General features: G+C 40.5%; 1 protein-coding gene and 1 long non-coding RNA gene across 9 annotated transcripts in view; one reads left to right on the top strand and one right to left on the bottom strand.

Annotated features, from left to right (window-relative positions):
• The window catches only part of LOC137250152 (succinate--CoA ligase [ADP/GDP-forming] subunit alpha, mitochondrial-like), a 158,897-nt gene that overhangs the window by 25,059 nt on the left and 106,808 nt on the right, over nucleotides 1-27,030 (top strand). For 3 of the 8 annotated variants that reach the window (XR_010952797.1, XR_010952795.1, XR_010952794.1), the window contains exon 1: nucleotides 12,743-12,971. The exons of the other annotated variants lie outside the window; for them this stretch is intronic. The gene's annotated coding sequence lies outside the window, so the exon portion shown is untranslated. Of the gene's footprint in view, nucleotides 1-12,742; nucleotides 12,972-27,030 lie in introns of those variants that run through there. 8 annotated transcript variants of the gene reach the window in all.
• On the bottom strand, nucleotides 4,793-12,480 carry LOC137250151 (uncharacterized). The gene is made up of 2 exons (XR_010952788.1): nucleotides 11,266-12,480; nucleotides 4,793-11,200 (listed from the first exon to the last, which is right to left on the bottom strand). It is a non-coding gene; the product is annotated as an uncharacterized lncRNA (long non-coding RNA).

Genomic DNA, 27,030 nt, shown 5'->3' with positions numbered 1-27,030 from the left:
TGGCGATATCTTGAAACGGCGTCCACCTAGGGAACTAAGGATTACTCCCTTTTAAAATACTCATTAACACCTCTCATTTGATACCCATATCCTGCAAACAAATTCTAGAGTCAACCCTGATCCACCTTTATGGCGATATCCCTAAATGGCGTCCACCTATAGAACTATGGCCCACTCCCTCATAAAATACTCTTTAATGCCTTTCATTTGATACACATGTCATACAAACACATTCCAGGGTTTCCCTCGGTTCATTTTCGTACATGGTTATTTTCCCTTATGTTGTCACCATAGCTCTCAACTGAGTATGTAATGTTCGGTTACACCCGAACTTAACCTTCCTTACTTGTTGAATATGCAACACTATACAACACTATCAATCAGGTCGACAATTACCGACAATTAGCCAACTCAACTCGATTACTTTTTATTGTTGCTTTCCATGCAATTTATGTTTTAATTGTAATAGTTAGCAACGAAATACAGCTTATGTCAGTCCATTGTTTACTATATAGTTTGGCAGTTTAAATTGAGGTTATGTTGCGAATAGAGTGGAAGGCACTCGAATTCAGTGAAAGAGACACTCGAATGGAGTGGAATGAAGAAAAGTAGGAAGAGCAGAGTTGCATTTGATTAATATAACTTCGATCATTGCATTAATATTAAAGATAAAATACATTGTCGCGTTGTAAGCCAAAGTATTTTGCATAAAACCTTTTTGACCACCACAATACCACAGATTAAGTGTAAAATTTCACAAAAATAATATATTTTTTCGAAAAATCACACCGAATAACTGCAGTCCTTGTTCACGAACGAGTATGAAATATAATGTCAATGGTTGTATTTCAATGCACGAAAATGCTTTAAAAACGCATGAAATTGTTAAATTAAAGTTGGAAAAAAAATGTTAAAAACTTTAATATACCTAAATAAAAATCTTCTTTTAATAACAACAAATACGCCTTATATATTCTATTTATACATCAATTGGTAAGGTTTATCTCACTTTAAAATTTAAGCTAAATAATCTAAAGTTTTTTTTTGAAATTGAGTCGAGAACTGTGCGTGTGAATGTGCGAATTTCACCGATCAGCTGTTAGTTGCGCTACTTGGTAAAATTTACAATGGTCACTTGTTAGACAGCAACTAACAAACACTTCTATTTTTTTGATGCGCAATATGCAAAGCGAACAATTTTTCTTGCTAACCAATCCCTTTGGGCAAAAGCAATGCATTTTATGCTTTAAAACTTTTTGCCACACGTATATATCTAACGGTAAAACACATTTTCTCAGGTTCCACAAAATCGTGAATAAGTTAAGCGATAAGAAAAAATTTAAAATGTTGAGAGAAAAAAATATTTATTTAAAAAAAAAAATTAAAGAGTGGTTGTCCGCAGTGGAAGGCACTGGGCGGGATAAAAATTAGCCCCAAATTAAAAATGGAATTGTCATCTCTGATAAGCTTTGACATTGTGAGGCAGGGTAGGCCCTTTTCTGATTGGCAAGTTCATTAAAAACCTTATGATAAAGGTTTTTAATAAACTTAACATCAGACTAGATTTTGTTAAGGAAATTCCTTTATCTGCAAGGACTCCAGTGCGTCGCACTGATCAGTTAGGGATTAGAATAAAATCTGAAATTGCAAATATTTTGAAGGTTGCAAATATTTTTCGATATGTTTGGATGAGAGTACGGACATCAATGACACTTGCCAACTTGCTATTTGTGTTCGAATCGCAATGGCCGATTACACATGCTTCGAAACACTTTTCTCCATTGAGAGCTTTTATGGCAACGTAACTGGGAAGGCTTTATTTGAAGTGGTTAATGAAAAGCTGTTCTCCGTTGTAGATATGGGGATACTTTCTGGGGTTTGTACGGATGGGGCCAACACAATCAGTGGTAGGCACGAAGTCTTCGTAGGGCAGTTAAGTAAGCATGACATTAATGTGTCAAGTTTACACTGCATTATACATCAGGCAGCACTTTCATCTAAGTTTTTAACACATCACCCTGTTATGATAACAGCAGAGGAAATTATAAATAAGATACGTGGTGGTCACCATTCACTTTCCCATAGGAAATTCGTATGCTTTTTGAGAGGCAAAGGTGCTGGCCACCATGACCTAAAAATGTTTGCGGACGTAAAGTGGTTAAACCGTGGCGACTGCCTTAAAAGGTTATTTGACCTTAGAGCGGAAGTTCTAGAATTTTTGGAAATAGAAAATAAAGAATTGCGATTTATAAATAATAATAATAAAGAATTGCGATTTATATCTTTGCTCAAAGATCAAACTTTTTTTTGGACTCGACGTTTTTGCCTGATACAACGAAGTTTTTAAACGAGTTTAACTTACAACTTCAAGGAAACGGGTGAAGTTTACCGCACGCCTATAAAATCTTAAACATATTTAGGACAAAAATATTTTTGCTTCTCTGCGAGTTGCAGAATGGTAATTATTCTAGTTTTTCGAAAACAACGCTGATTATTTCTGATTATAGCGATAGTAATACAAATTTGGAGCATTCCTATATTTTTCAAACGCTGTTTGAAAATTTTCTAGATAGGTTTAGGGACTTTGAGAATATGACACCACGTTTGGATCTATTTCAAGATCCATTTCACTGCGATGTGCTTAAATATGGGTTCAAATTACAATGGGAGCTTGTAATTCTAAGGGGTGAAATGAATGAACTAGATCCAAACAATATCATTCAGTTCTGGAAAAACGTAGATGCAATACATTTTCCAGAACTGAAAGCAAACCTGTTGATATGTATGTCATTATTTCCCTCTACTTATTTTTGTGAACAAACATTCTCCGACTTGAAGTATATTTGTTCAAAACATCGAAGTAGATTAACTTCTACAAATTTGAACAATATACTGCTTGTACAGAAGAGTCATCCTGGTATACTAACCAAATGTTTACTGTGAGGCAAACTTCCTAAACCTACCTAGAAAATATCCTCCGAATTTGTATTACTTCTACTGTAATCAGAAAAAATCAAAACTTGAATTATTAAATTTTTTGTCAAAATATAAGTTTGCGGTAAACTTTTCCCTATCTTTTTAAGTTGTTAGTTAAAAATTTCAAACCTGAAATAAAAGTGCTATCTTTGAGCAATGATATAAAACGCAATTCTTTTTTCTGTATTTCCAGAAATTCGAGAGCTTTTTTATGTCCGTAAACATGTTAAGGTCGTGGTGTTAAGCACCTTAGCTAATAAAAAAGTATACGAGTTTATTTATAATTTCCTTCGATGTTTTCATAACAGAGAGATCTGTGTAAAGCTTCGAGAGAAGCTGAGCTTAGGCTACGAAGACTTCGCGCCTACCACTCATAGTGTTTGCACCATCCGTACAAACTCCAGAATCTTTTCCATATCTCAATAGGGAACAGTTTTTAATGAACCTCATTAAATAAAGACTTCAGGCTTGTAATGGAATAGAGTGTTCCGGAACAAATTGAATCGGCCTTTGCGTTTCGAACACAAATATAAAATTTGCAAGAGTCGTAAATTTCCATTTTTCATCTGACCCTATCAAAACAAAAGACCGTCTTCTAAAATCTATTCGTTTTCAGATATTTTATAAGTATATATACATATGCCTATTATTTTATTAAAATCGGTTATTATAACTTTTTTTATATGAGTTAATCGGGGATTGCCCGTATTGCCCTGCCAATCCCCGGTTAACTCATATAAACAGACAACATTTGGTTAATTCGTTGTAGTTCTATAAATAGAACAAAAACAGCAACAATACCTAGTTTCTCTGAAAACCGCCTTACAAACATGCATAACTTCAACACATATCTACACACGAAGTATGTGATGTGTAGAAAATAATATATGCGAAAGAAGGCAATTGGGAAAAACTTTACAACAACTAAGGCATGACGTAGCTGAATGCGTTTGTAACCATTTCAACAATCGTAGGAGTGCGGGTTCGACTCCCACTCCCGGGAGAAAAGGCTTTGAAGAGATTTACAAGGTATAATCGAAACAGCTGTCGCCTTGTCCGTCCTGATGTCACGTTGTTTAAATTTTTCCAAAATTATTAAATAACTTTTTTTTATTGATTCACCATAAGTTAACGGCTTACCCTGCCTCACAATGTCAAACTTTACCGGAGAGGACAATTTAATTTTTAATACTACTGTTAATAAAACCCATATTAAAATTAAGTATTTTTTATTTTTTTTGATGTAATAATTGAATTGATCCCCTAAATTTCCCCAAAATATTTGGTTTTTTTTATTTAATTCTTATTTACTGTATGTGCACTACCCTTTCTCATTTCCCTAAAATATACATAGTTTTTTTCTGTTTAAATTACTACCCCTCTTATATTTACTACCCCGTTAATTTACCTAAAATACCGATAAAGTTTTTTTCTAAAAAAAAATATTTATTTTATATTATAAATAGTTTATATGTATAAATACTGCGCCTCTTATTTTTATTTTATATGTACATAGTTTTTTTACATGTGGGCACATATAACATACGATAATGATTTATCACGTTGACGCTCATCAGAAAACTGTCGCAAAACATTGTTAGTGGCAGAAAGTGGCAGCTGTTATTAACACTTTGGAATCTTAAATCTTTGACTAATAATAAGATATAAGTCACAACGTGAGGATCCGTGAGGAACCCAACTAAAACTTTAGCAGAAATTGAAAATGTTGTTGAAAATTTGTGCAAATAAACACTAATAAAAACACTGGTGAAATTTTAAATAACAAAAAAAACACAAAAAGCTAAAAACACTAAAATTATTTCAATGTGAAGTAAATACCTTTTACTTCAATTTTTATTTCTATTTATTTCAATATAATGATATTTTATGTATTTTTAAATAGCTTTAACTTGCAAAAACCAACTAATACCATAACCTCACTTTTGAAGCTATTCTTAAAGAGTACAGTTCGAATACAACAAAAGCAAATATACCTTCCAAAAGGCTGTTCTAATAAGAGATACTAACGACACATTTGGTGGCAAACTTTTCACTTCGATTTTCTATATGGAACCGACCACTGTGCATTGATCTATTGTGCCCTCATCAGACTGCGTCGCATTTCAAGAGGATATGTTCAGCTGCCTCCACTGATCGATCACGAAATCGACATGAATACAAAATTATGTTTTTTATTTAGTTTAACGGCGATAGAAACTCGGATATTTTTCAGTAAATGCAAGAAATTTAAAGAACGTAAGTTTTTAATTATTTGTGTGTTGCTTTGACGTTGGCGTTGCGTTGCTTATGGATTGAAGCAATTAAAGCGCGTGTGTTCAAAGTCAGATGTAGACGCAACACAAGTGCCAAAACGACGCAAAAATCACCTTAAGCCTAATTGCTTCACATGTTATTTATCATCATTAATTAAAAAAATTAAACTTGGGCAAGATACATACGGGGCGTAGTTTCGTAGACGCATACAAAATATGGCGTGCAGCTACGATCTCTCTACGCCTCAAGATTTCTTATGCTGTGCCTGATACGCGTCTATGAAGCTAACCCTCGCGCGCATCTTCCCTTAGATTATATTTCAAAGAAACATTTTTTAGTTTTAAACTTTGTGCATAATATCCATGTACATGTCTACTACTATGGAAGTCGCTTGCATACTACTATTTCATTATTAAAAAAAAAATTAAGTTCTGAAAAATGTAATGCACATGCATTTTCAAACACGGTTGCCACACCATGTTTTCATTTAGGACCAACATTCATCGAAAAAATGGACCAGGCATCAAAAAAAGTACGAAAATTTAGTTTTATTTTATTAGTCTACAAACAATTCGGCAAATTACTAGAGTATCGTATTCGTTTTAGGATGTTTCCGTGGTTTCTTATATAAAATTTGAATAAAGGAGACACTTGGCTTTAATTCAAACTGCACAAACAAAAATAAAATGTACCTTTAGGTATCACATTTCTAGGATAGGTCTATGTCTTTCACCAACCAAACGTTGTGAACCTAGTTTTGCTTGATTGCAATGAAATAAAATGTATAGCGCAGTTATACTAATTTCACACAGACGGCTTATTGAATAATAAAGGCGATTTTCTACATTAAGACGCTTATTGAGCTCAATCTTCCCTACAAAATTCGAATCTATTATTATTTCATTAGTAGCTAATCGAATGCCTAATGAAGTCAAAAACACAATGCAACTCTGTTGGCAGCATTCTGCTTCCGTTTCCGCTTCTTAGTTTTCAAAGCAAATGTCATTGTCTGCTTGGCGGAACGATACAAGGTGGCCGCATCGAACAGCTGATTATAACCTTTTTTAATTGATTTGATACATCAACTGCCGGCGCAGTACGATTTTGACATTTGTCCATCGAATTTACAAGTACATGGAATTTTTTTTGTTTGTAGGTATGTCACCATGCTCCCACCTTGTATCGTTCCGCCATGATTGTCTGTCTCATCCTTCATACTAATCGAGCAGTTACTTCTGTGTGAAAGCAAAAAATTTACGATTTCATTAGCAGGTGAAATGAGATCATTAAGTTTCTGTGTGAAAACAGTATTAGGTTTCAGTAAGGAACGGTTAAAAGATTTGCGTTTTGGCAAACTCAGTACATCGTGAAATGAAACTAAGCAATTGTGTTAATGCTATTTTTATAGATGCTTACTTTTTCCCTAACAGTTTAAACTTCATACCAGATCACAGATTCAGTAAGTGTTAGTTTTGAACTGAAAGAACTCCATTGAAGTAATTGAAAATTATATGTGGGTTAATAAATTTGTGGCAAATTTTATTAGCAGTATTTTGAATTTTTGTCTCAGTGAAAATGAAATAGAAGTACCAAAACCGTACCGAAGATGGACCAAAATTGAGAAAAAAGGACCAGCGGACCAAATGGGTTGGAAGGGACCATTTTTGATCCAAATGAACTGAGGTGGCAACCGTGTTCTCAAATGCAAGTTTTCACATTAAATACATATACATATTGTTTATTGTTTAAACCTTTGGATTACAATCCTTACCGACTAAATTATAAAATTTACTTAATATATTAAGAACAATCTACTTATGGTTCCGTATGAATCCAACTACTTATAGAGCTATTGTACAACTTTATTACACGAATATTGAAAAAGTGCACAATCATGGAAAATTATTACATCTTAGAATGACACTGTAATTTATAGCGCTATTACAATTATATCGATATACATGTGTTACATTATTACAATATAGTTAATCTAGAGACATAATAATCTCCCACGCTAATAAAGTGCATGATCTTGAAGTCGGACCGGCGGCTTACGTGCCCTTCCCGATCGTCATACGGACTCGGCTTGTCGTATGGTTTCTGGTTGTGGATGTACTTCCTCGTATCTTTATGTTCGTTGTTGCGGAGCTATGTGTGCAGCTACTCGACGATTATATCGTTTTGTCGCTTCTTCTTCCTCTCAGATACGGTGGTTTCTTTGTGATCCTCGACGTTAGTTACACTTGCTCTATGGAGTTGATTTATGTGTCGCTTGAGGCTGTAGCCATTATCTAATTCAACCTGATAATGTGTAACTTTCCATACTTTTCTGTAACTACGCCGAATTTCCATGTTCCTTTATTTTTGTGAAACCATCTTACTTGTACCCGGTCTCCCACGCTAAATTGTCGAACTCGCTGTGAGACCCTAGGAGGCGGCGTTGCTTCGTCGTGTTGTACGGGTTTAATGGCGTCTAGCCTGGTTCGAATTTTCCGACCCAGGTAAATTTCCGCGGGAGTTTTGTTATTTTCTAAGGATTCGATAACGGCTGACAATTTCTTGTACTTTCTTGCGCATTAGTGCGTTAACGTGTTGCATTGCTTAAAGTTTGTTCGTTTGAATGTGTCTTTCCGCTAACCCGTTTTTAGCCGGATGCCCCGGTGCGATGAATTTTTGAACGATGACGTTACTTTGGCAGAATAAAAAAAATTGTAGCGTTGTCGAAGACTAGTACTTGTGGCAGTCCATGCGTTGAAAATATTTCTTGTAATAACTCGATCGTGCTCTCGGAAATTGGTGCGCTCTTTACTATTTTTATTTATGGCCATTTTGACTTTGCGGCTGTGAGAACGAAGACAAAATGGTTTTGAAATACACCTGCATAGTACATGTGAACCCTTTCAAAATTTTCTTGTGGCTGTTCCTAGCAATGGGTGGTTATTTGTGCTGGATCTTTTCGAATCATTGCGCAGTCATGGCATGACCTTACCAAGCTTTCTATATCTGCATCTATACCTTTCCAGTAGCAATACCGGCGGGCAGTTTGTTTCATTTTTACTATTCCTAAGTGCGTATAGTGCAGTTCTTTTAGGATTTAATTACGCAGGGCTTTTGGGATCATTACCCGTTGGCCTTTCAATACAATACCATTTTGTAACGTGTATTCTGGATCTTGAATTTTGCCATTTATTAAACCTTCTCTCAATTCAGCTAGCTTGGGATCATTTTCGATTTCTTTTGCAATGGATATTGCTGTAAGTATGTTAGTGGATATTGTATTTACTGTTTCGGTTTGTATTGCCTTTACTTCTTCATCTAAAAAATAAGTCAATCTCTTCGACGAGTCTTTTCCCGGTGCTCTAGATAGACAATCGACGTGTGTGATCAGTTCCGATTTTCGATGTCTCATTTTATAATTAAAACCTTGAAGAAAGGAGGCGTAGCGTAGAAGACGAGCTGATGTCATTGCTGGCATTTTTTCACTCTGATGTAAAATCAAAGAAAGCGCCGTTTGTCTGTTACTAATGTAAACTCTCTTGCGTAAAGATATTGAAAAAATGTATCAACTGCAAATATTATTGCAAGTGCTTCGCGATAACTGACTATAATTTTGCTCTGCTTTAGTTAGTGCTCGTGAGATAAATTATACAGGGCGTTCGACCCCATTTTCTTCATGGGCCAGCACTGCTGCAATTCCCGTAGGCCTAGCATCACACGTCAAAACACAGGCAAATCAGCGTCGTATGGCCTTAATACCTTATCGGTTAGTATTTGCCGTTTAAGTCTTTCAAACACGGATTGACAGTCCTCCGACCATTTAAATTTTGTATTTCTGGACTGTAGCTTCCTCAACGGGGCCGTAATAGTCGACAAATTTGGGATGAACCGTGAATAATAGGTTATCATTCCCAAAAATCTTCTCAGCTCATCTGGGGTCTTCGGAGTCGGAATATTGCGAATGGCTTTTACTTTTTCCTAACACTGTAATTTTATTGTATATTATCGTATACCCCAAATATTGTATTTTTTCTCTGTAGAACTGACATTTTTCTCTGTTAACGTGTAAGTTGTATTCTTTTAATTTTTCTAAGCATTTCATTAACCTTTCTTCGCATTCTTGTTTAGTTTTCGCAAATACAATAATATCATCAAAATACGATGATGTTCCTGGCAAGTCGCGTAAGATTTGGTCTAAAATACAGTTGAATTCCCTCGGAGCTGTCTTAACACCGAGCGCAAGCCGATTCATGCAATAAGTGCCTCTGTGTGTTTACATTCTTCATCGACCCTCACGTGCAGGTAGGCTTTATACATTTCAATTTTACAGAAGTATTTGTAATTTTTAAGCGTATTCAGTATTTCGTCAACTCTTTTGGTTGGGTAGTGTGCTGGCTCTAACTGTGGGTTGACAGCTATTTTGTAGTCGACGCACAAGTGGACATTTCCATTCGGTTTCGTAATAACCACCAATGGGGCCCCCAGTTACTTGTCTTTACTTTCGTGATAATTCCGTCGCGTTCGTATTCGTCAAGTTCTTCTTCCACCTTATCTATTAATGCGACGGGCACTTGTCGTTCCTTCAGAAATACAGGCTTTGCTCCTGATATTAACTTCAGCGAGCACAAAATATTTGGTATGCATCCAACTTTTTCTTCGAATACTTCTGGGTATTTTGTAACTAAAGTTTCAATAGAATTTATGTTGCATAGAGTTTTAGCTTTTAATTGTTTATCAACATCTTCTAGCGTTATACCTAGCTTGCGAACCCAAACTCGACCTAAGAGAGGAGTATGTCTAGAAGATACAATATACAAATCTGCTATTGACTTTTTATTCTTGTACTCTACAGTTACTTTTGCTCCTTTTGGTATACAAATTTCCCCAGTATAGGAGCGGAACGCGACGTTTGATTTCTTTATGTTTTCATCCCTAAGTCAACTTCGAACTTTTGGCTTTTGCCATACGACGGTAACCAAAAACCAATTGGTTGGCTACGATACGGTTACGACCTTAGCGGCACCAATAATCGATTGCATTGATTCCCATAAGGTTGGTCGAATCAGCTGTTATAAGGTTACCGATACGGTTACCGATAAAGCACCAATGTCTGCAGCTTAAGCTCATTTCGTTGCTTTGTTTTGTATTGTATATATACATCTTTTACATGCCCTGTCTTATGACAGTATTGACAGATTAATTTGCTTTTTGTTATTTTACAGTTCTTTGTCAAATGGCTTTGGCGCGCGCATCTCAAGCACCTATTTTCTAACCCTAACTCTTTGTATTTATTTCGCTTTAATTTGTAGTCTTTGCCTTTAGTTCTGATCTGTTTTACATCGCTGGGACCGGTTCCCGATGCTATTTCTCGACTATCAATTTTTGCTGCTTCCAGAACTGATGCTCGCTCAACTAACATGGCAAATGTGTCTGCCGGATTTTGTAGTAGTTGTTTTCTAATGTGACTATCGCTCAACCCTCGTATGAATTAGGTTATGTTAGGATGAACTGGCCGGTCCATGAGTCCCTCACATATACTGATTTAGTCCGTAGTATTAGCAGAAGTTTGTTTTAACGACCAAACTGAAAAAGCCTATCAAAAAACAGGACATAGTTATAAAATAACTCCGTCCACTTCGCAAATACTAGAAGCTTCCTAGGACTTAAGCCGCTTGCTCCTTTTAGATCTGACAGCATATGAATTGCGCGCGTAAAAATAAGTTTGCCACTGACGTTCTACATTCGCATGTGAATTCGCAATCGCTAGATTTTCTTTGCAACTGAGTTTAAAATAATGCGATCGTCTGGCCTTCGTTCTCGATTTCGGATAAGAACCGATGTTGTTCTACCAGAACATTATTTGTGACAATAAAATGGGTTTCGAGTAAATTAAATATTTCAGCATATTGATATTCGCTAATTCCACGTGGCGCTGCTAACGTCACTAGAAATGCTAATTTGATGCCCCAATATATTTCAATAGTAACTTTGTGCAAAGCTCTTTGTTTTCAAAAATACCTTTTATTTGGAAATATAACTCCAGACGGCTCTTATAATTCTTGAAGGACTCCACTTTTGCATTGAATTCCTCGAATGTGGTTAGCATAGTGACACTCGTACTGGGGGCCGATTCCGGTTGTGCGTTATCGTAAAGTGAAAAGTATTAACACCAATTCACCGCGATTATTGATTCCAGTTTTGCGTTAAAACTTCAAATTGAAGTGAAGTGAAAACAAAGTTAATACCGATACAAATTTTGTGTTAACGTTTGAATTTAAAAAAATTGTCAAACAAACATCAAACAAAAATAAAAGAAATATATCATAATTTATCATTCAGCAAAGAAAACTTCACACATTGTAAATTCAAATGTTATTCAGCTAAGAGTTTTCACAGCAGTTATAAGAATCGCATTTTCGAACTCAGTGAAGTGAAAAAATGAAAACATTAAGTGATAACCAAAGTGATAAATTTTTTTTCACTTCACTATAACGCTCAACCGGAATCGACCCCCTCGTTGCTCAAATATTTGCTTGCTGTTGCTGCATTGCCGCTGTGCTGCATTGCCGCTGTAATGGACGATAATGCGGTTATAAGATCATTCAGCTGCGCCGAATCCATTTTAATGTGCCAAATTTGCTTTACACTCGTCGCCAACTATTTTATCGGTTTTCAAAAATACTTTATTACACGTGTCAGGGAGTGGGTGTTCCCCGCGTTGGGTCGAAAGCGCATCTTTCCAAGGTCCGCACTGTAAAAGAAAAGAGAAAAAAGAAAACTTTAATTAATGTAGGTCTAAAAGGGTAAATCACTTATATAAGTGCACAATATTTTTTGGTGGGTATTTAAACCATCAAAATTACAATAACCACATGACAAATTGCTTTAATTTCGTCCGCAAATATCTGTTGGCAGATAAAAAATTTTCGATTTCTGCTTTGGGAGTCGTGGTCCTGGGCCCAAAGCACGACTTTTGACACCCCTGCCGATATTTTTGGGAACGGATAGCCCTAGACTTGTAGTCTTGGGTCAAATGTTTGGGCTCCTCCGCCTGGCTGCCATAGGCACGGAGGTGGCTTTTACACAGCCAGTCTTGAGGCAGATAACAATTTTTTATGGCGGCACAAAGCCTCAATTTTCTTTTTATTTGCACATAAACACTAAATAACTAATAAAAAAAGGAGGAAAACACAGTTAATTTCGCGTATAACTAAGCGCACTCATAAAAACATAAACAAATAGAAACGTCAGAATAAAGAAAAGCAACAAAATCCCAACAAAAGGAAATTATTAAAAAGCTCTATTCCAAGGGTTGCCAGATGCTAGCCATATGGTAGCTCCGAGCGTGGTGAGTACAGGAAAGGATGGATATAGGTTATTATGGTTGCGATTGAGATTGAGGATGACAATGAGAAAGCGGCACTAGAAAACGGTGTATCTGCGGGGGTGCGATCTATATAAGGGGGTGTGACTGTAGAAAGGAGATCAGTCCAAAAGTATATTGCACCAATTCGCTTGTGTTGCGCGGTCCGAGGTTGTGTGAAAATAAATATCTAAAGTTTAAATTTAAAAGTAGTTCCCTGTGCGCGGAGGATGATAAATCGAATTATAAGAGTTCAAAATTGTTTTTTTTAAAGGCTTTTGGCCTTAAAATACATATCGGGTCCGTCGGTAAATTAATTAACCCAACTGCTGCATATGGATGTGAAATAAATTTTATGAGGGTAAGTGCTAGATTTCCAATTTTTTTTGTAAAGATTTTTTTGTGTTAATCCCCTTTCTTTTGCGCCATTTTGGCGCATTTTCCAGGTTTTAATCCCCCCTTTTTAAAGTTTAATTATCTTCTTTTTTGAAATAATTATCAATTTTTTTGTTGCAAAAATTTTCTTGATAAATTTTAATTTTGTCAAAAAAAACCTAAACGCATTTTTTTTGTCCTTCTGGTTTCATATCCCTAGTTAAAAGATAAATATATTTTCGATAAAAGTAATTCTTTTAATAATGAGAGCATATTTCTTTTTGTAAGATTTTAGTTTTGGTGCTATAAATTTTGCTATTTTGTTGGTGTCAGAAACATCCTAATAAAAACGCGTGAACGCCAAAATTGGCGTGAAATACCTCCGTTAGCCCATTTAAGTCGAGCTGAATGGTATTTTGCTTTGCCTCTAGTGGGAATGCCATCTGGTCACCGCAGATGACGAAAGCTCCAACAGCGCCAGGGAAATTATTTATTATATCATACCGGACATTTATACTCCGCATTTACACATTTATACTGGTCACGTATACCAGTCACATATACCAATCAACTATATTTAAACAAAACTGTTCCTATATGTTACCTGGTTCCGGCAGTGGAGACTGTAAGCAATATACACTTTTGAAGCAGCACACTCCAGATCGACGAGAAGCGGAAACGATAGGAGCAAGGCGTTTGCATGAACAATATTAGGCGTTTTATGTATTATTATATGTATTTTTCGTATATTTAAAAATTAAATAATTTGTGAAATTCAACTGTCAAAATTTAAGTGGCACCTCTAGGGCACATAAATACATTCCAAACGGGTCATTTCAAGAAAATACGTTTTTTGGTTTAGTATCCCCTACAAGAAACGCTGATAGTTTTACTAATACACTCACAGTTGTAATTGACAATGCTGATCCTGCAATGACGTAAACATTGATACTCAAATTTATGTATGTTCCTTTGTTCGCTCACGCATGTCCGCATGTACCCAACGACAGCCTATAATCATGAAAAAGGACTCAAACTGGGAAAGCTTCGGACACCTGGTACAGAACAAAAGAACATACAGCAGATACCATTATGCATGTGAGACAGATACATAAGTCTCAACGGAATTTTACGTATGCGAGAACAGTTTATCCGATTTAATCATGTTGTCACTACTGACTGTCATATGACAATCAAATGATTATCACGGTTGTGTTGTTATTTTTTAAATTCCGCCATTTTCAACCGACGAAAGCCATATAAAAAATAAGTTTAAAAAATTAAAAAGAGATCATTTCAAAGCTCCATGCTAAAAGAAAAAAAAAATCGAAAATAATATTAAAAAATACCAAAAGCTGTCGGAATGTGTGGGGCGCACTCAAAAAATTGATACGCGAAGAATAATAGTGGTTAGTGGTGATTCATTTTTAAATGTGTTTCCGCTTGAGGAAAGCGCTCTTCTGTTGTTTTGTTATTTTCTGAATTTAAATTGAACATTCTGAACTCGAATTCTTATAAAACTATTTATTTTAAACAAATAAGAAACACGTATGCTTTTACGCTTCCCAAGGCAGTCGGTTCTATGTACCGGAGCGACTCGGGATTTTTCCCGACCAAGGACTGTCATTTCAGTGTAACCCCATTTAATTTGTTTCGTCCCTCCCATAAATTGTCATCCTCCCAGCAGCTCCTTGCAGCAGGACTGCTCCATATTCTCTTGCTCCGGGAAGGTATCGAATCCAATCCGGGTCCATCTCCTGACCCCGGTCCTGAGAAATGGTTTTGCTGCATCTGCCGGAAAAGAATCTTTTTAGGACGGTCATACTCTGTTCAGTGTGTCTCGTGTAAGGGATGGTTGCATCGGACAGGTTGTTCTGGGCTTGATCCCAAAACCCGACGTCCACGTAACTTTTATAAATCTTTTGTGGCTCCTTGCTGTTCACGCCCAAGGGCGCCTCGTAGTCTACTTCTAAGCGCCCCCCCCCCCCCCCCCCATTACCTTCCAGCAGCCCCGCTGCTCAGCAAGCCACAACAAGTACCCGCTGCTGCTCGCGCCTTACGGCGCCAACAACTCAAACAGCTGCTACCACTCATAACTACAATCTTCGTAGTAGAGTCGGAAGCAATGCTGAGCAACAGCCCCTGCCCTCGTCTTCTCCCCCCCCCCCCCTCTTTTCCGGCAGCAATCGTGTAGGTCAGGGAACCAGACTCTTAGTCCCTACCTCCGTTTGCACCGTTTGCCAGCACAGAATATATATGTTTGCGACATCCGCCCAATGCAGCTCCTGCCTTGGGTGGTGCCACTTTCCTAGATGTTCTGGTCTCCGCGACGGCAACCCCTCGACGGGTTTCATCGCGCCATGTTGCCAGGTCGCAAACCCAAATCATCCGGGTACCCCAATGCTTGCCCAAGGACGCCCAGTCCCAGGGCCACAACAGCAATTGCGTCCTGGCCTTCCTCAACCCAGGCGTAGTCACCCGTCACTTACCCCCAGAGTGGCGACGTCTCCCCTCATGCACTTCAGAATTCTGCAGTTAAACTGTAATGGACTAACTGGGAAGATTACGGAGATAGTCAATTTCATGAAGCGGCACAACATCCGCATTGCTGCGATTCAAGAGACTAAACTCACAGCACGATCTGCATTGCAGACCTGCTCTGGGTATAATGTCCACAGAAAAGATCGCGAGAGCGGAAATGGAGGCGGCCTCGCGTTTATAATACACCACTCTGTGCAGTATCACATATTTGATCCTGGCATCGACCGCAGGGACAACGTCTTAGAACGTCAAGGCCTATCTGTCCGGTCAGGCGATGCAAACCTAGAAATCATCAACATCTACATCCCCCCTGCCACCTGTTGCCCCGGTGGATACCGCCCTAATATCAGAGCCTTACTCACTGGAAACAATCGCATTATTTTAGGCGACTTCAATGCCCATCATGATCTATGGGATTCAAATTTGCGGGCGGACAGTAGGGGCGAGATGTTGGCGGATCAAATAGAAGAAACGACGTTCTGCACAATAAACGGAGACGCCCCCACACGTATGGTAGGAAGCTGTCACAGTTCGCCAGATATCTCAATCGTGAGCGCAGAACTCGTAAACTGCGTCAACTGGCAGCCGATGGTATCATTGGCATCCGACCACCTGCCTATACTTGTTTCGCTCGAGCGTACCGCCGACTTCATCGTCACCGAAAAACGCACTTTCATAAACTTTAAAAAAGGAAAGTGGGAAGAATATAAATCCTTTACAGACAATCTCTTTGCTGCCCTCCTTATCCCGACTGATGCCCGCCAAGGGGAGCGTGCCTTCCGCAAGGTCATTGAATCCGCCTCGGCACGTTTCATTCCCGCCGGGAGAATTCCCGAAATCCGGCCCCACTTCCCGGCGGAGGCCGCAAACTTAGCGAGAGAACGTGACCTTATAAGGCAGCTTGATCCAGGCGACCCCCAAATAAGGGATATAAACCAACGCATCAGATTGCTTGTGGATGAACACAAGCGGGCGAAATGGGAGGAGTACCTAAGAGGTTGTAACCTCTCTACCGGTGTGGGTAAACTTTGGTCCACCGTAAAGTCCCTATCGAATCCGACTAAGCACAAAGACAAAGTTTCCATCGCCTTTGGCGACAAATTGCTGTCGGATGCGAAAAAATGCGCGAGCGCTTTCTGCCGACAATATATAATGCATTCTACGGTCGACAAAGTTAGACGGAGGGCCAACAGACACGCACATAAACACAAATTCAGCGCGTCACCAATCACCATCACCGCTAAAGAGGTTGAGGACGCCATTGGTCGCGCTAAACCATCCAAAGCAGTGGGCCCAGACGGCATAGCCATGCCGATGCTTAAAAGCCTAGGGAAAGAGGGTTTCAAATATTTAGCGCAGGTCTTCAACCTGTCTCTTTCCACCTTTGTCATACCCGAGAAATGGAGAATGGCCAAGGTGGTCCCGCTACTAAAGCCTGGTAAACCAGCTAACATAGGAGAGTCGTATCGTCCGATATCTCTCCTATCGCCTTATTTCCAAGCAAATTTGCAACTAGCCTCCCATCAGCATGGCTTCAGAAAACTCCATAGCACTACCTCCGCGCTAAATGCCATCAGCACCCAGATAAATTGCGGTTTAAATCAAAACCCCCACCATAGAACAGTACTCGTAGCGCTAGACCTATCAAAAGCTTTTGATATGGTCAACCATGGCTCGTTACTGCAAGACCTGGAAGGTTCTACCCTTCCCCCATGTCTTAAAAGGTGGACCGCAAATTATCTGGGTGGTCGGCAGGCATCGGTGCTATTTAGAAACGAAACATCAAAGCCAAGGAGAATTAAACAAGGGGTGCCACAGGGTGGTGTCCTATCCCCACTTTTGTTTAATTTCTACATATCTAAGCTACCTTCACCACCGGAAGAAGTCACAATCGTTTCCTACGCCGATGACTGCACAGTAATGGCCACAGGCCCAGGCCCACAGATCGATGAGCTATGCAATAAAATAAACGGCTACCTCCCTGATCTCTCCAGTTTTTTCGCCTCGCGAAACCTGGCATTATCACCGACTAAATCTTCCGCGACCTTATTTACAACATGGACGTCCCAAATGTCGACCATTTTGAACATCCACGTCGATGGCTCTACGCTACCGACTGTCCTACACCCCAAAATCTTGGGTGTGACGTTTGATCAGGATCTACATTTTGGTGAGCACGCAGCCGCAATTGTTCCGAGAATTCAGAGCCGTAACAAAATCCTCAAATCCCTTGCTGGCAGTATCTGGGGAAAAGATAAAGAAACGCTCATGACTACATACAAGGCAATTAGCCAGCCGATTACGTGCTACGCGTCACCCATATGGTCGCCAAGCCTAAAAATTACCCACTGGAAGAAGCTACAGGCCTGCCAAAATACTGCTCTCAGAATTGCCACGGGCTGTCTTCTTATGTCCCCAGAACACCATCTACATAATGAGGCGAGAATACTCCCCATCAGGGAAAGAAACGAGATGCTGACCAAACAGTTCCTGTTGAATACCCAGAAACCTGGGCATCCCAACAGACATCTGATTGACGAGCCAGCACCGCCTAGGGGCTTAAGGAGTCATCTCCGTAAGCATTTTGAGGAAATACGGCATCTGAGAACACAGCCGTATGAAGCGAAAAAACATAAGCAGGTCCTTGGTGAACTCCACAAACAGGCGTCGGACCTTTATGCCGGAAATTGCCCGGTGAACCCAGTACTCAAAGTAAAGTATCCAAAACTTGCGGAAGAGGAACGCATACTCCCCAGGGAAACGCGTGTCACTCTGGCTCAACTTCGTTCTGGATACTGTAACAGGTTACCCTCTTACCTATCCAGAATCAACCCCGACATACAAAATGTATTCCCCGCTTTCAATGTGTCCCCACATGACACCAACCATCTCTTTAATTGTAATGTGGAACCAACGCCTCTAACACCCCTTTCATTATGGTCCACCCCTGTTGAAACAGCAAGTTTCCTTGGACTCCCGTTAGAGGATATTGATGACAGTTTGTGATCGGTCGCGTCTGTTAGGTGGGGCGAAGCACTGCTACAACAACAACAACAACAACAACGTATGCTTTTATCACGTACAAAATTAAAAACGTAATGAAATAAAGTAAATAAAAAGCAAAAAGCATTGTTTCATTTTTGGCGGAATATAATAATGGTCATTTATGATAGTATAACAGTCAAACCTGATATCTACAGTAAACTATCATTTATGACACTTTTTGATAGTTAGAGTGTCAGCACTGATCCAGGAAAATGAATGAGAGGGAGCAGTACGGCTATATACTTAATCAGTAGGCCATGTGGGTGTATAAGAAAGAGACAAAAACTCACACGTACACAGTTGTTTACATCACATTTGCGCAAGTCCCCTTAAGTTTGTGATAGAAAGTTTGTATGAGGCGCTGAACGTTAGGTTGACATTGCTGACAATCAGATGATAGTCATATGATAGTCAGTATTCTTGTAGGGTCGTGCAGTGGCCAACAAACCCCTTAACTCCCTTGAGTGCGCTCTTGTAGGTAGGCATTAGGGTGGTTTCTTCTGATAATTTCGAAGGTGGCTCCGATTGAGCACATAAGCGTTTGGGTGAATTTTGGTGACCAAATAGGCCTTGAATAAATTTGGATTGGAAAACATTTGTAGGGATATATTCCATGATAGAAAATATTATAACATAGAGAAAACTATTCTTGTTTGAATTTTATATATGTTAATGAATAATTGTCTTTTTGCTAAAATTCGAGAATAATCGAAAGACTGGTTTTTTTTTTGTAGCATTGTATTTTTAATAATTCCGTTACATGTACATATTTCTTATTTTTTGGTACAGTGTCGTAAATCGAACATTTTCCTGATAATATATATGGGGTATTCCATTCCATTTCGACCAATTTTGAACCCGACCCCTTTAGAATTGGCTGAAAGTTTTTCTTCTTTTTCTAGCTTACGAAAGACGTTTTTCAGAATTTTTTCATCCAACTCAAAAAAAGTTATCAATTTTTAAAAAAACACCGTTTTTGTTTTCAAAATGCTATAACCTTTTCAAAAATTAACCGTTTGGGATCTTTTTTTTTTAAATTTGTTTTTAAATGCACTTTTCGGAGAAAATACAAAAAAATTTTTAAAGTTTTTTTTTTTAAATTCATAACTTTTTTTGAGTTGGATGAAAAAATTTGAAAAAATTCTGAAAAACGTCTTTCGTAATCTAGAAAAAGAAGAACAACTTTCAGCCAATTCTAAAGGGGTCGGGTTCAAAATTGGTCGAAATGGAATGGAATACCCCATATATATATATATACCGTTTTAAGTTTTGAAAGTATGTATGTGAATCTCTCTATCTAATATCTAATATCTAATATATATTATAAATGGGAAAGTTTGGATGTTAAGATGTTTGGATGTTTGGATGTTTGGATGTTTAGATGTTTGGATGTTTGGATGTTTGGATGTTTGGATGTTTGGATGTTTGGATGTTTGGATGTTTGTCCAGACGTTTGTCTTTGTGACTCAATAACGCAAGAACGGCTGGATCGATTTGGATGAAATTTTGCACACATATAGCCAATAGTCTAGAAGGATCTACTAGCTATATATTTTTCAAAAGGGGCGTGGTCCCCGCCCCCTAGGAACAGTTGTAATGTAATTATTATATTTTTTCGTCTTTGCGACTGAATCACGCCAGAATGGCTACACGGATTTTGATGAAATTTGGGACACAGACAGTAGTCTACTAGCGAAATTTTTTTCGAATATGGAAAGAGGGGTGGGGGTCCCACGACCCTTCGAGAAATTATTTTTCATAATTTTTACACATTATAACTTTACGTATACTGGCCTTCACCAATATCACAGACTCAAGGGGTCAAATAAGTCGAGGGCTTACAAAGTAAGCAGTGACACCCTCCGCCCACCCCCTTTATCTCCCCCTCTGGTGTAAAATCCATAAATTGTTATAACTCAATCTAAATTTTCTCCTAAATCAATAGGTTTTGGTATCTGGTACATACAGAACGAGATCTAGACAATTTTGGAGGAACGATCAGTGGTCCTCTCCTCTACTCCCGCCATCCGCCCTCCATCAATTGTTTTTATTAGCACGCTTTTATTAGCTTTACCTGTATGTTTCTATCTAACTTTTTATTCGCTCCAATGCGCCTGCTGCCTTATTAACATGGTTTTATAATTAGCTTCACATTATTTGTAATCCCGTAAGGGTCATATCGAGACCCTTCCGGGATCATTTCTGGATGGTTTTCGGGATCGGTCCGGGATTACGCCGGGGTAATTTCGGGACTTTTTCGGGACTATTTCGGGATCATTTTGGGACCTTTCCGGGATCATTTCTGTATAGTTTACGGGATCCGTCCGGGATCCCGTCGGGGTTATTTTGGAACATTTTCGGGACTATTCCGGAATCATTTCGGGACTATTTCGCGATCATTTGGGGACCCTTCCGGCATCATTTCTGGATGGTTTTCGGGATCCGTGCGGGATCTCGTCGGGGTCATATGGGGACTTTTTCGGGATCATTTGGGGGCTCTTCCGGCATCATTTCTGGATGGTTTTCGGGATCCGTCCGGGATATCGTCGGGGTCATTTGGGGACTTTTTCGGGATCATTTGGGGGCTCTTCCGGCATCATTTCTTGATGGTTTTCGGGATCCGTCCGGGATCTCGTCGGGGTCATTTGGGGACTTTTTCGGGATCATTTTGGGGCTCATCCGGCATCATTTCTGGATGGTTTTCGGGATCCGTCCGGGATCCCGTCGGGGTCATTTCGGTACTTTTTCGCGACTAATACGGGATCATTTGGGAACCCTTTCGGCATCATTTCTGGATGGTTTTCGGGATCCGTCCGGGATCCCGTCGGGGTCATTTCGGAACTTTTTCGGGACTAATACGTGATCATTTGGGAACCCTTTCGGCATCATTTCTGGATGGTTTTCGGGATCCGTCCGGGATCCCATTAGGGTAGTTTCGGGACTATTAGGGGATCATTTGGGAACCTTTCCGGCTTCATTTCTGGATAATTTTCGGGATCCGTCCGGGATGCCGACGAGGTCATTTCGGGACTATTTCGGGATCCGGGTTTCTGATCTGGCCTTCACCAATATCACAGACTCAAGGGGTCAAAAAATCGAGGGCTTACAAAGTAAGCAGTGACACCCTCCGCCCGCCCTCCTTTATCTTCCCCTCTGGTGTAAAATCCATAAATTGTTATAACTCAATCTAAATTTTCTCCTAAATCAATAGTTTTTGGTATCTGGTACATACAGAACGAGATCTAGACAATTTTGGAGGAACGATCAGTGGTCCTCTCCTCTACTCCCGCCATCCGCCCTCCATCAATTGTTTTTATTAGCACGCTTTTATTAGCTTTACCTGTATGTTTCTATCTAACTTTTTATTCGCTCCAATGCGCCTGCTGCCTTATTAACATGGTTTTATAATTAGCTTCACCTTATTTGTAATCCCGTAAGGGTCATATCGAGACCCTTCCGGGATCATTTCTGGATGGTTTTCGGGATCGGTCCGGGATTACGCCGGAGTAATTTCGGGACTTTTTCGGGACTATTTCGGGATCATTTTGGGACCCTTCCGGGATCATTTCTGTATAGTTTACGGGATCCGTCCGGGATCCCGTCGGGGTTATTTTGGAACATTTTCGGGACTATTCCGGAATCATTTCGGGACTATTTCGCGATCATTTGGGGACCCTTCCGGCATCATTTCTGGATGGTTTTCGGGATCCGTGCGGGATGTCGTCGGGGTCATATGGCGACTTTTTCGGGATCATTTGGGGCTCTTCCGGCATTATTTCTGGATGGTTTTCGGGATCCGTCCGGGATATCGTCGGGGTCATTTGGGGACTTTTTCGGGATCATTTGGGGGCTCTTCCGTCATAATTTCTGGATGGTTTTCGGGATCCGTCCGGGATCTCGTCGGGGCCATTTGGGGACTTTTTCGGGATCATTTTGGGGCTCATCCGGCATCATTTCTGGATGGTTTTCGGGATCCGTCCGGGATCCCGTCGGTGTCATTTCGGGACTTTTTCGCAACTAATAGGGGACCATTTGGGAACCCTTTCGGCATCATTTCTGGATGGTTTTCGTGATACGTCCGGGATCCCGTCGGGGTCATTTCGGGGATTTTTCGCGACTAATACGGGATCATATGGGAACCCTTTCGGCATCATTTCTGGATGGTTTTCGGGATCCATCCGGGATCCCATTAGGGTAATTTCGGGACTATTAGGGGATCATTTGGGAACCTTTCCGGCATCATTTCTGAATAATTTTCGGGATCCGTCCGGGATGCCGACGAGGTCATTTCGGGATAATTTGGGATACCTACCGGCATCATTTCTGGATGGTTTTTGGGATTCGTCCGGGATCCCGTCGTGGTCCTTTCGGGACTTTTTTTTCGACTAATACGGGATCATTTGCGGACCCTTTCGGCATCATTTCTGGATAGTTGTCGGGATCCCGTCACGGTCATTTCGGGACTATTAGGGGATCATTTGAGGACCGTTCCGGCATCACTTCTGGATGGTTTTCGGTATCCGTTCAGATTCCCGTCGGAATAATTGCGGGACTTTTTCGGGATCATTGGGGTCCCTTCCGACATCATTTCTGGATGGTTTTTGGGATTCGTCCGGCATCCCGTCGGGGTCATTTCGGGACTTTTTCTCGACTAATACGGGATCATTTGCGGGCCCTTTCGGTATCATTTCTGGATAGTTGTCGGGATCCGTTCGGGATCCCGTCAGGGTCTTTTCGGAACTATTGGGAGATCATTTGAGGACCTTTCCGGCATCATTTCTGGTTAGTTTTCGGGATCCTTTCCGGGTCCCATCAGGGTCATTTCGGGAATTTTTCGGCATCATTTAAGATTGGTTTTCAGGATTCGTCCGGGATCCGTAAGGGTAATTTCTGGACTTTTCCCAGACTATTTCGGGATAATTTTGGGACCCTCCCAAGATCATTTCTGGATGGATTTCGGGATCTGTCCGGGATGCCGTCAGGGTCATTTTGGGACTATTAGGTGATCATTTGAGGACCTTTTCGGCATCACTTCTGGATGGTTTTCGGTATCCGCTCAGAATCCCGTCGGAATTATTGCGGGCCTTTTTCTGGATCATTTGGTGTCCCTTCCGGCATCATTTCTGGATGGTTTTTGGGATTCGTCCGGCATCCCGTCGGGTTCATTTCGGGACTTTTTCTCGACTAATACGGGATCATTTGCGAGCCCTTTCGGCATCATTTCTAGATAGTTGTCGGGATACGTTCGGGATCCCGTCAGGGTCTTTGAGGACATTTCCGGCATCATTTCTGGATAGTTTTCGGGATCCTTTCGGGGTCCAGTCAGGGTCATTTCGGGACTTTTTCGGGATCATTTAGAGATGGCTTTCAGGATTCGTCCGGGAACCCGTCAGGGTAATTTCTGAACTTTTCCGAGACTATTTCGGGATAATTTTGGGACCTTCCCAAGATCATTTCTGGATGGATTTTGGGATCAGTCCGGGATGCCGTCAGGGTCATTTTGGTATTAGGTGATCATTTGAGGACCTTTCCGGCATCGCTTCTGGATGGTTTTCGGTATCCGATCAGGATCCCCTCAGAATTATTGCGGGACTTTTTCGGGATCATTTGGGGTCCCTCCCAAGATCATTTATGGATGGATTTCGGGATCTGTCCGGGATCCCGTCAGGGTCATTTAGGGGTGCGTTCGAGATCCCGTCAGGGTCATTTCGGGACTTCTTCGGGACTATATCGGGATCATTTCTGGATGGTTTATGGGATCCGTTCATGACCCCTTAAGGGTAATTTCGGGACTATTAGGTGATCATTTGAGGACCTTTCCGGCATCACTTCTGGATGATTTTCGGTATCCGTTCGGGATCCCGTCGGAATCAATGCGGGACTTTTACGGAATCATTTGGGATTCCTTCCGGCATCATTTCTGGATGGTTTTCGGGATTTGTCCGGGATCCTGTCGGGGTTATTTCGGGACCTTTTCGGGGCTAATACGGGATCATTTGGGGATCCTCTAGGGGTCGTTTCGTGACTTTTTCTGTATTATTTCGGGATCATTTTGGGACCCTTTCGGCATAATTTCTTGATGGTTTGCCGGATCCATCAGGGTCATTTCGGGACCATTTTGGGATCATTTGGGGACCCTTCCGAGATTATATCTGGATCCGTCCGGGATGCCGTAGGAGCCATTTCGGGATTTTTTGTTACTTTTCCGGGATAGTTTTTGCACCCTTCCGGGATCATTTCTGGATCTGTGCGGGATCCCATCTGGGTCAATTCCGGACTATTTCGGGATCATTTTGGAATCCTTCCGGAATCATTTCTGTATTGTTTTCGCGATCCATCGTAGATCCCCTCGGAGCCATTTCGAAACTTTTTCTGGAGTTAGTCGGGATAATTTAGGGACACTTCCTGGATATTTTCTGGATGGTTTTTGAGATCCGCCAGGGAGCCCGTCAGGGTCATTTCGGAACCTTTTCGGGATCATTTTGGAACACCTTCAGGGATCATTTCTGTGTGGTTCTCTGGATACGTCTAGAATCGTGTCGCTCTCATTTCGGGTTTTTTTGGGACTATTCGGGGAACTTTTGGAGACCCTTTCGGGGCATTTCTGGATGGTTTTCGGGATCCGTCCGCGATAGCGTTGGGGGTCATTTCGTAGCTTTTTCTGGATAATTTCGGGATCATTTGGGATCCTATCAGGTTATCAGCTCATTTAGTTCTTTTTTTTACTCAATTACAAAAATAAAATGCATTAGACAGAAAACAGAATTTTAAACAGATAATAAGCAGGCTAACGCGAATAGCCCATATATTTAAAATTTTCCTTGCGGACGGGGCCGCGGGTAAAGGCTAGTATATTATAAATGGCAAAGTTTGGATGTTTAGATGTTTGGATGTTTGGATGTTTGTCCAGACGTTTGTCTTTGTGACTCAATCACGCAAGAACGGCTGGACCGATTTGGATGAAATTTTGCACACATATAGCCAATAGTCTAGAAGGATCTACTAGCTATATATTTTTGAAAAGGGGCGTGGTGCCCGCCCCCTAGGAACAGTTATAATTTAATTATTATATTTTTTCGTCTTTTCGACTGAATCACGCCAGAATGGCTACACGGATTTTAATGAAATTTGGGACACAGACAGTAGTCTACTAGCGAAATTTTTTTTCGAAAATGGAAAGAGGGGTGGGGGTCCCACGACCTCTTCGAGCAATTACTTTTTAATAATTTTTACACATTATAACTTTACGTATACTGGCCTTCACCAATATCACAGACTCAAGGGGTCAAATAAGTCGAGGGCTTACAAAGTAAGCAGTGACACCCTCCGCCCCCTCCCCCCTTTATCTACCACTCTGGTGTAAAATCTATAAATTGTTATAACTCAATATAAATTTTCTCCTAAATCAATAGTTTTTGGTATCTGGCACATACAGATCGAGATCTAGACAATTTTGGAGGAACGATCAGTGGTCCTCTCCTTTTACACCCGACATCCGCCCTCCTTCAATTGTTTTTATTAGCACACTTTTATTAGCTTCACCTGTATGTTTCTATGTAACTTTTCATTCGCTCCAATGCGCCTGCTGCCTTATTAACATGGTTTTATAATTAGCTTCACCTTATTTGTAATCCCGTAAGGGTCATATCGAGGCCCTTCCGGGATCATTTCTGGATGGTTTTCGGGATCGGTCCGGGATCCCGCCGGGGTAATTTCGGGACTTTTTCGGGATCATTTTGGGACCCTTCCGGGATCATTTCTGTATAGTTTTCGGGATACATCCGGGATCCCGTCGGGGTTATTTTGAACCATTTTCGGGACTATTCCGGAATCATTTCGGGACTATTTCGCGATCATTGGATGACCCTTCCGGCATCATTTCTGGATGGTTTTCGGGATCCGTCCGGGATCCCGTCGGGGTACTTTCGGGTTCATTTGCGTACCTTCGAGAGATAAATTCTTGATGGTTTCCGGGATCAAGACTTTTTCGGGGTTATTTTGAGTCCCTTTAGGCATCATTTCTGGATGGTCTTCGGGATTCGTCCGGTATCCCGTCGGGGTCATTTCGGGACTTTTTCGCGACTAATACGGGATCACTTGGGGACCCTTTCGGCATCATTTCTGGATGGTTTTCGGGATCCGTCCGGGATCTCGTCAGGGTAATTTGGGGACTTTTACGGGATCATTTGGGGGTTCTTCCGGCATCATTTCTGGATGGTTTTCGGGATCCGTGGGGGTCATTTCGGGACTTTTTCGCGACTAATACGGGATCATTTGGGAACCCTTTCGGCATCAATTCTCGATGGTTTTCGGGGTCCGTCCGGGATCTCGTCGGGGTCATTTGGGGACTTTCTCGGGATCATTTGGGGGCTCTTCCGGCATAATTTCTGGATAATTTTCGGGATCCGTCCGGGATGCCGACGAGGTCATTTCGGGACTATTTAGGGATCATTTGGGAT

This window comes from Eurosta solidaginis, chromosome 4 (genome assembly GCF_040869045.1).
Source record: "Eurosta solidaginis isolate ZX-2024a chromosome 4, ASM4086904v1, whole genome shotgun sequence".
In the NCBI taxonomy this organism is placed as follows: Eukaryota; Metazoa; Arthropoda; class Insecta; order Diptera; family Tephritidae; genus Eurosta; species Eurosta solidaginis.
Note: the sequence above shows the minus strand (reverse complement) of the source record. Positions and strands in the feature narration are given on the sequence as shown.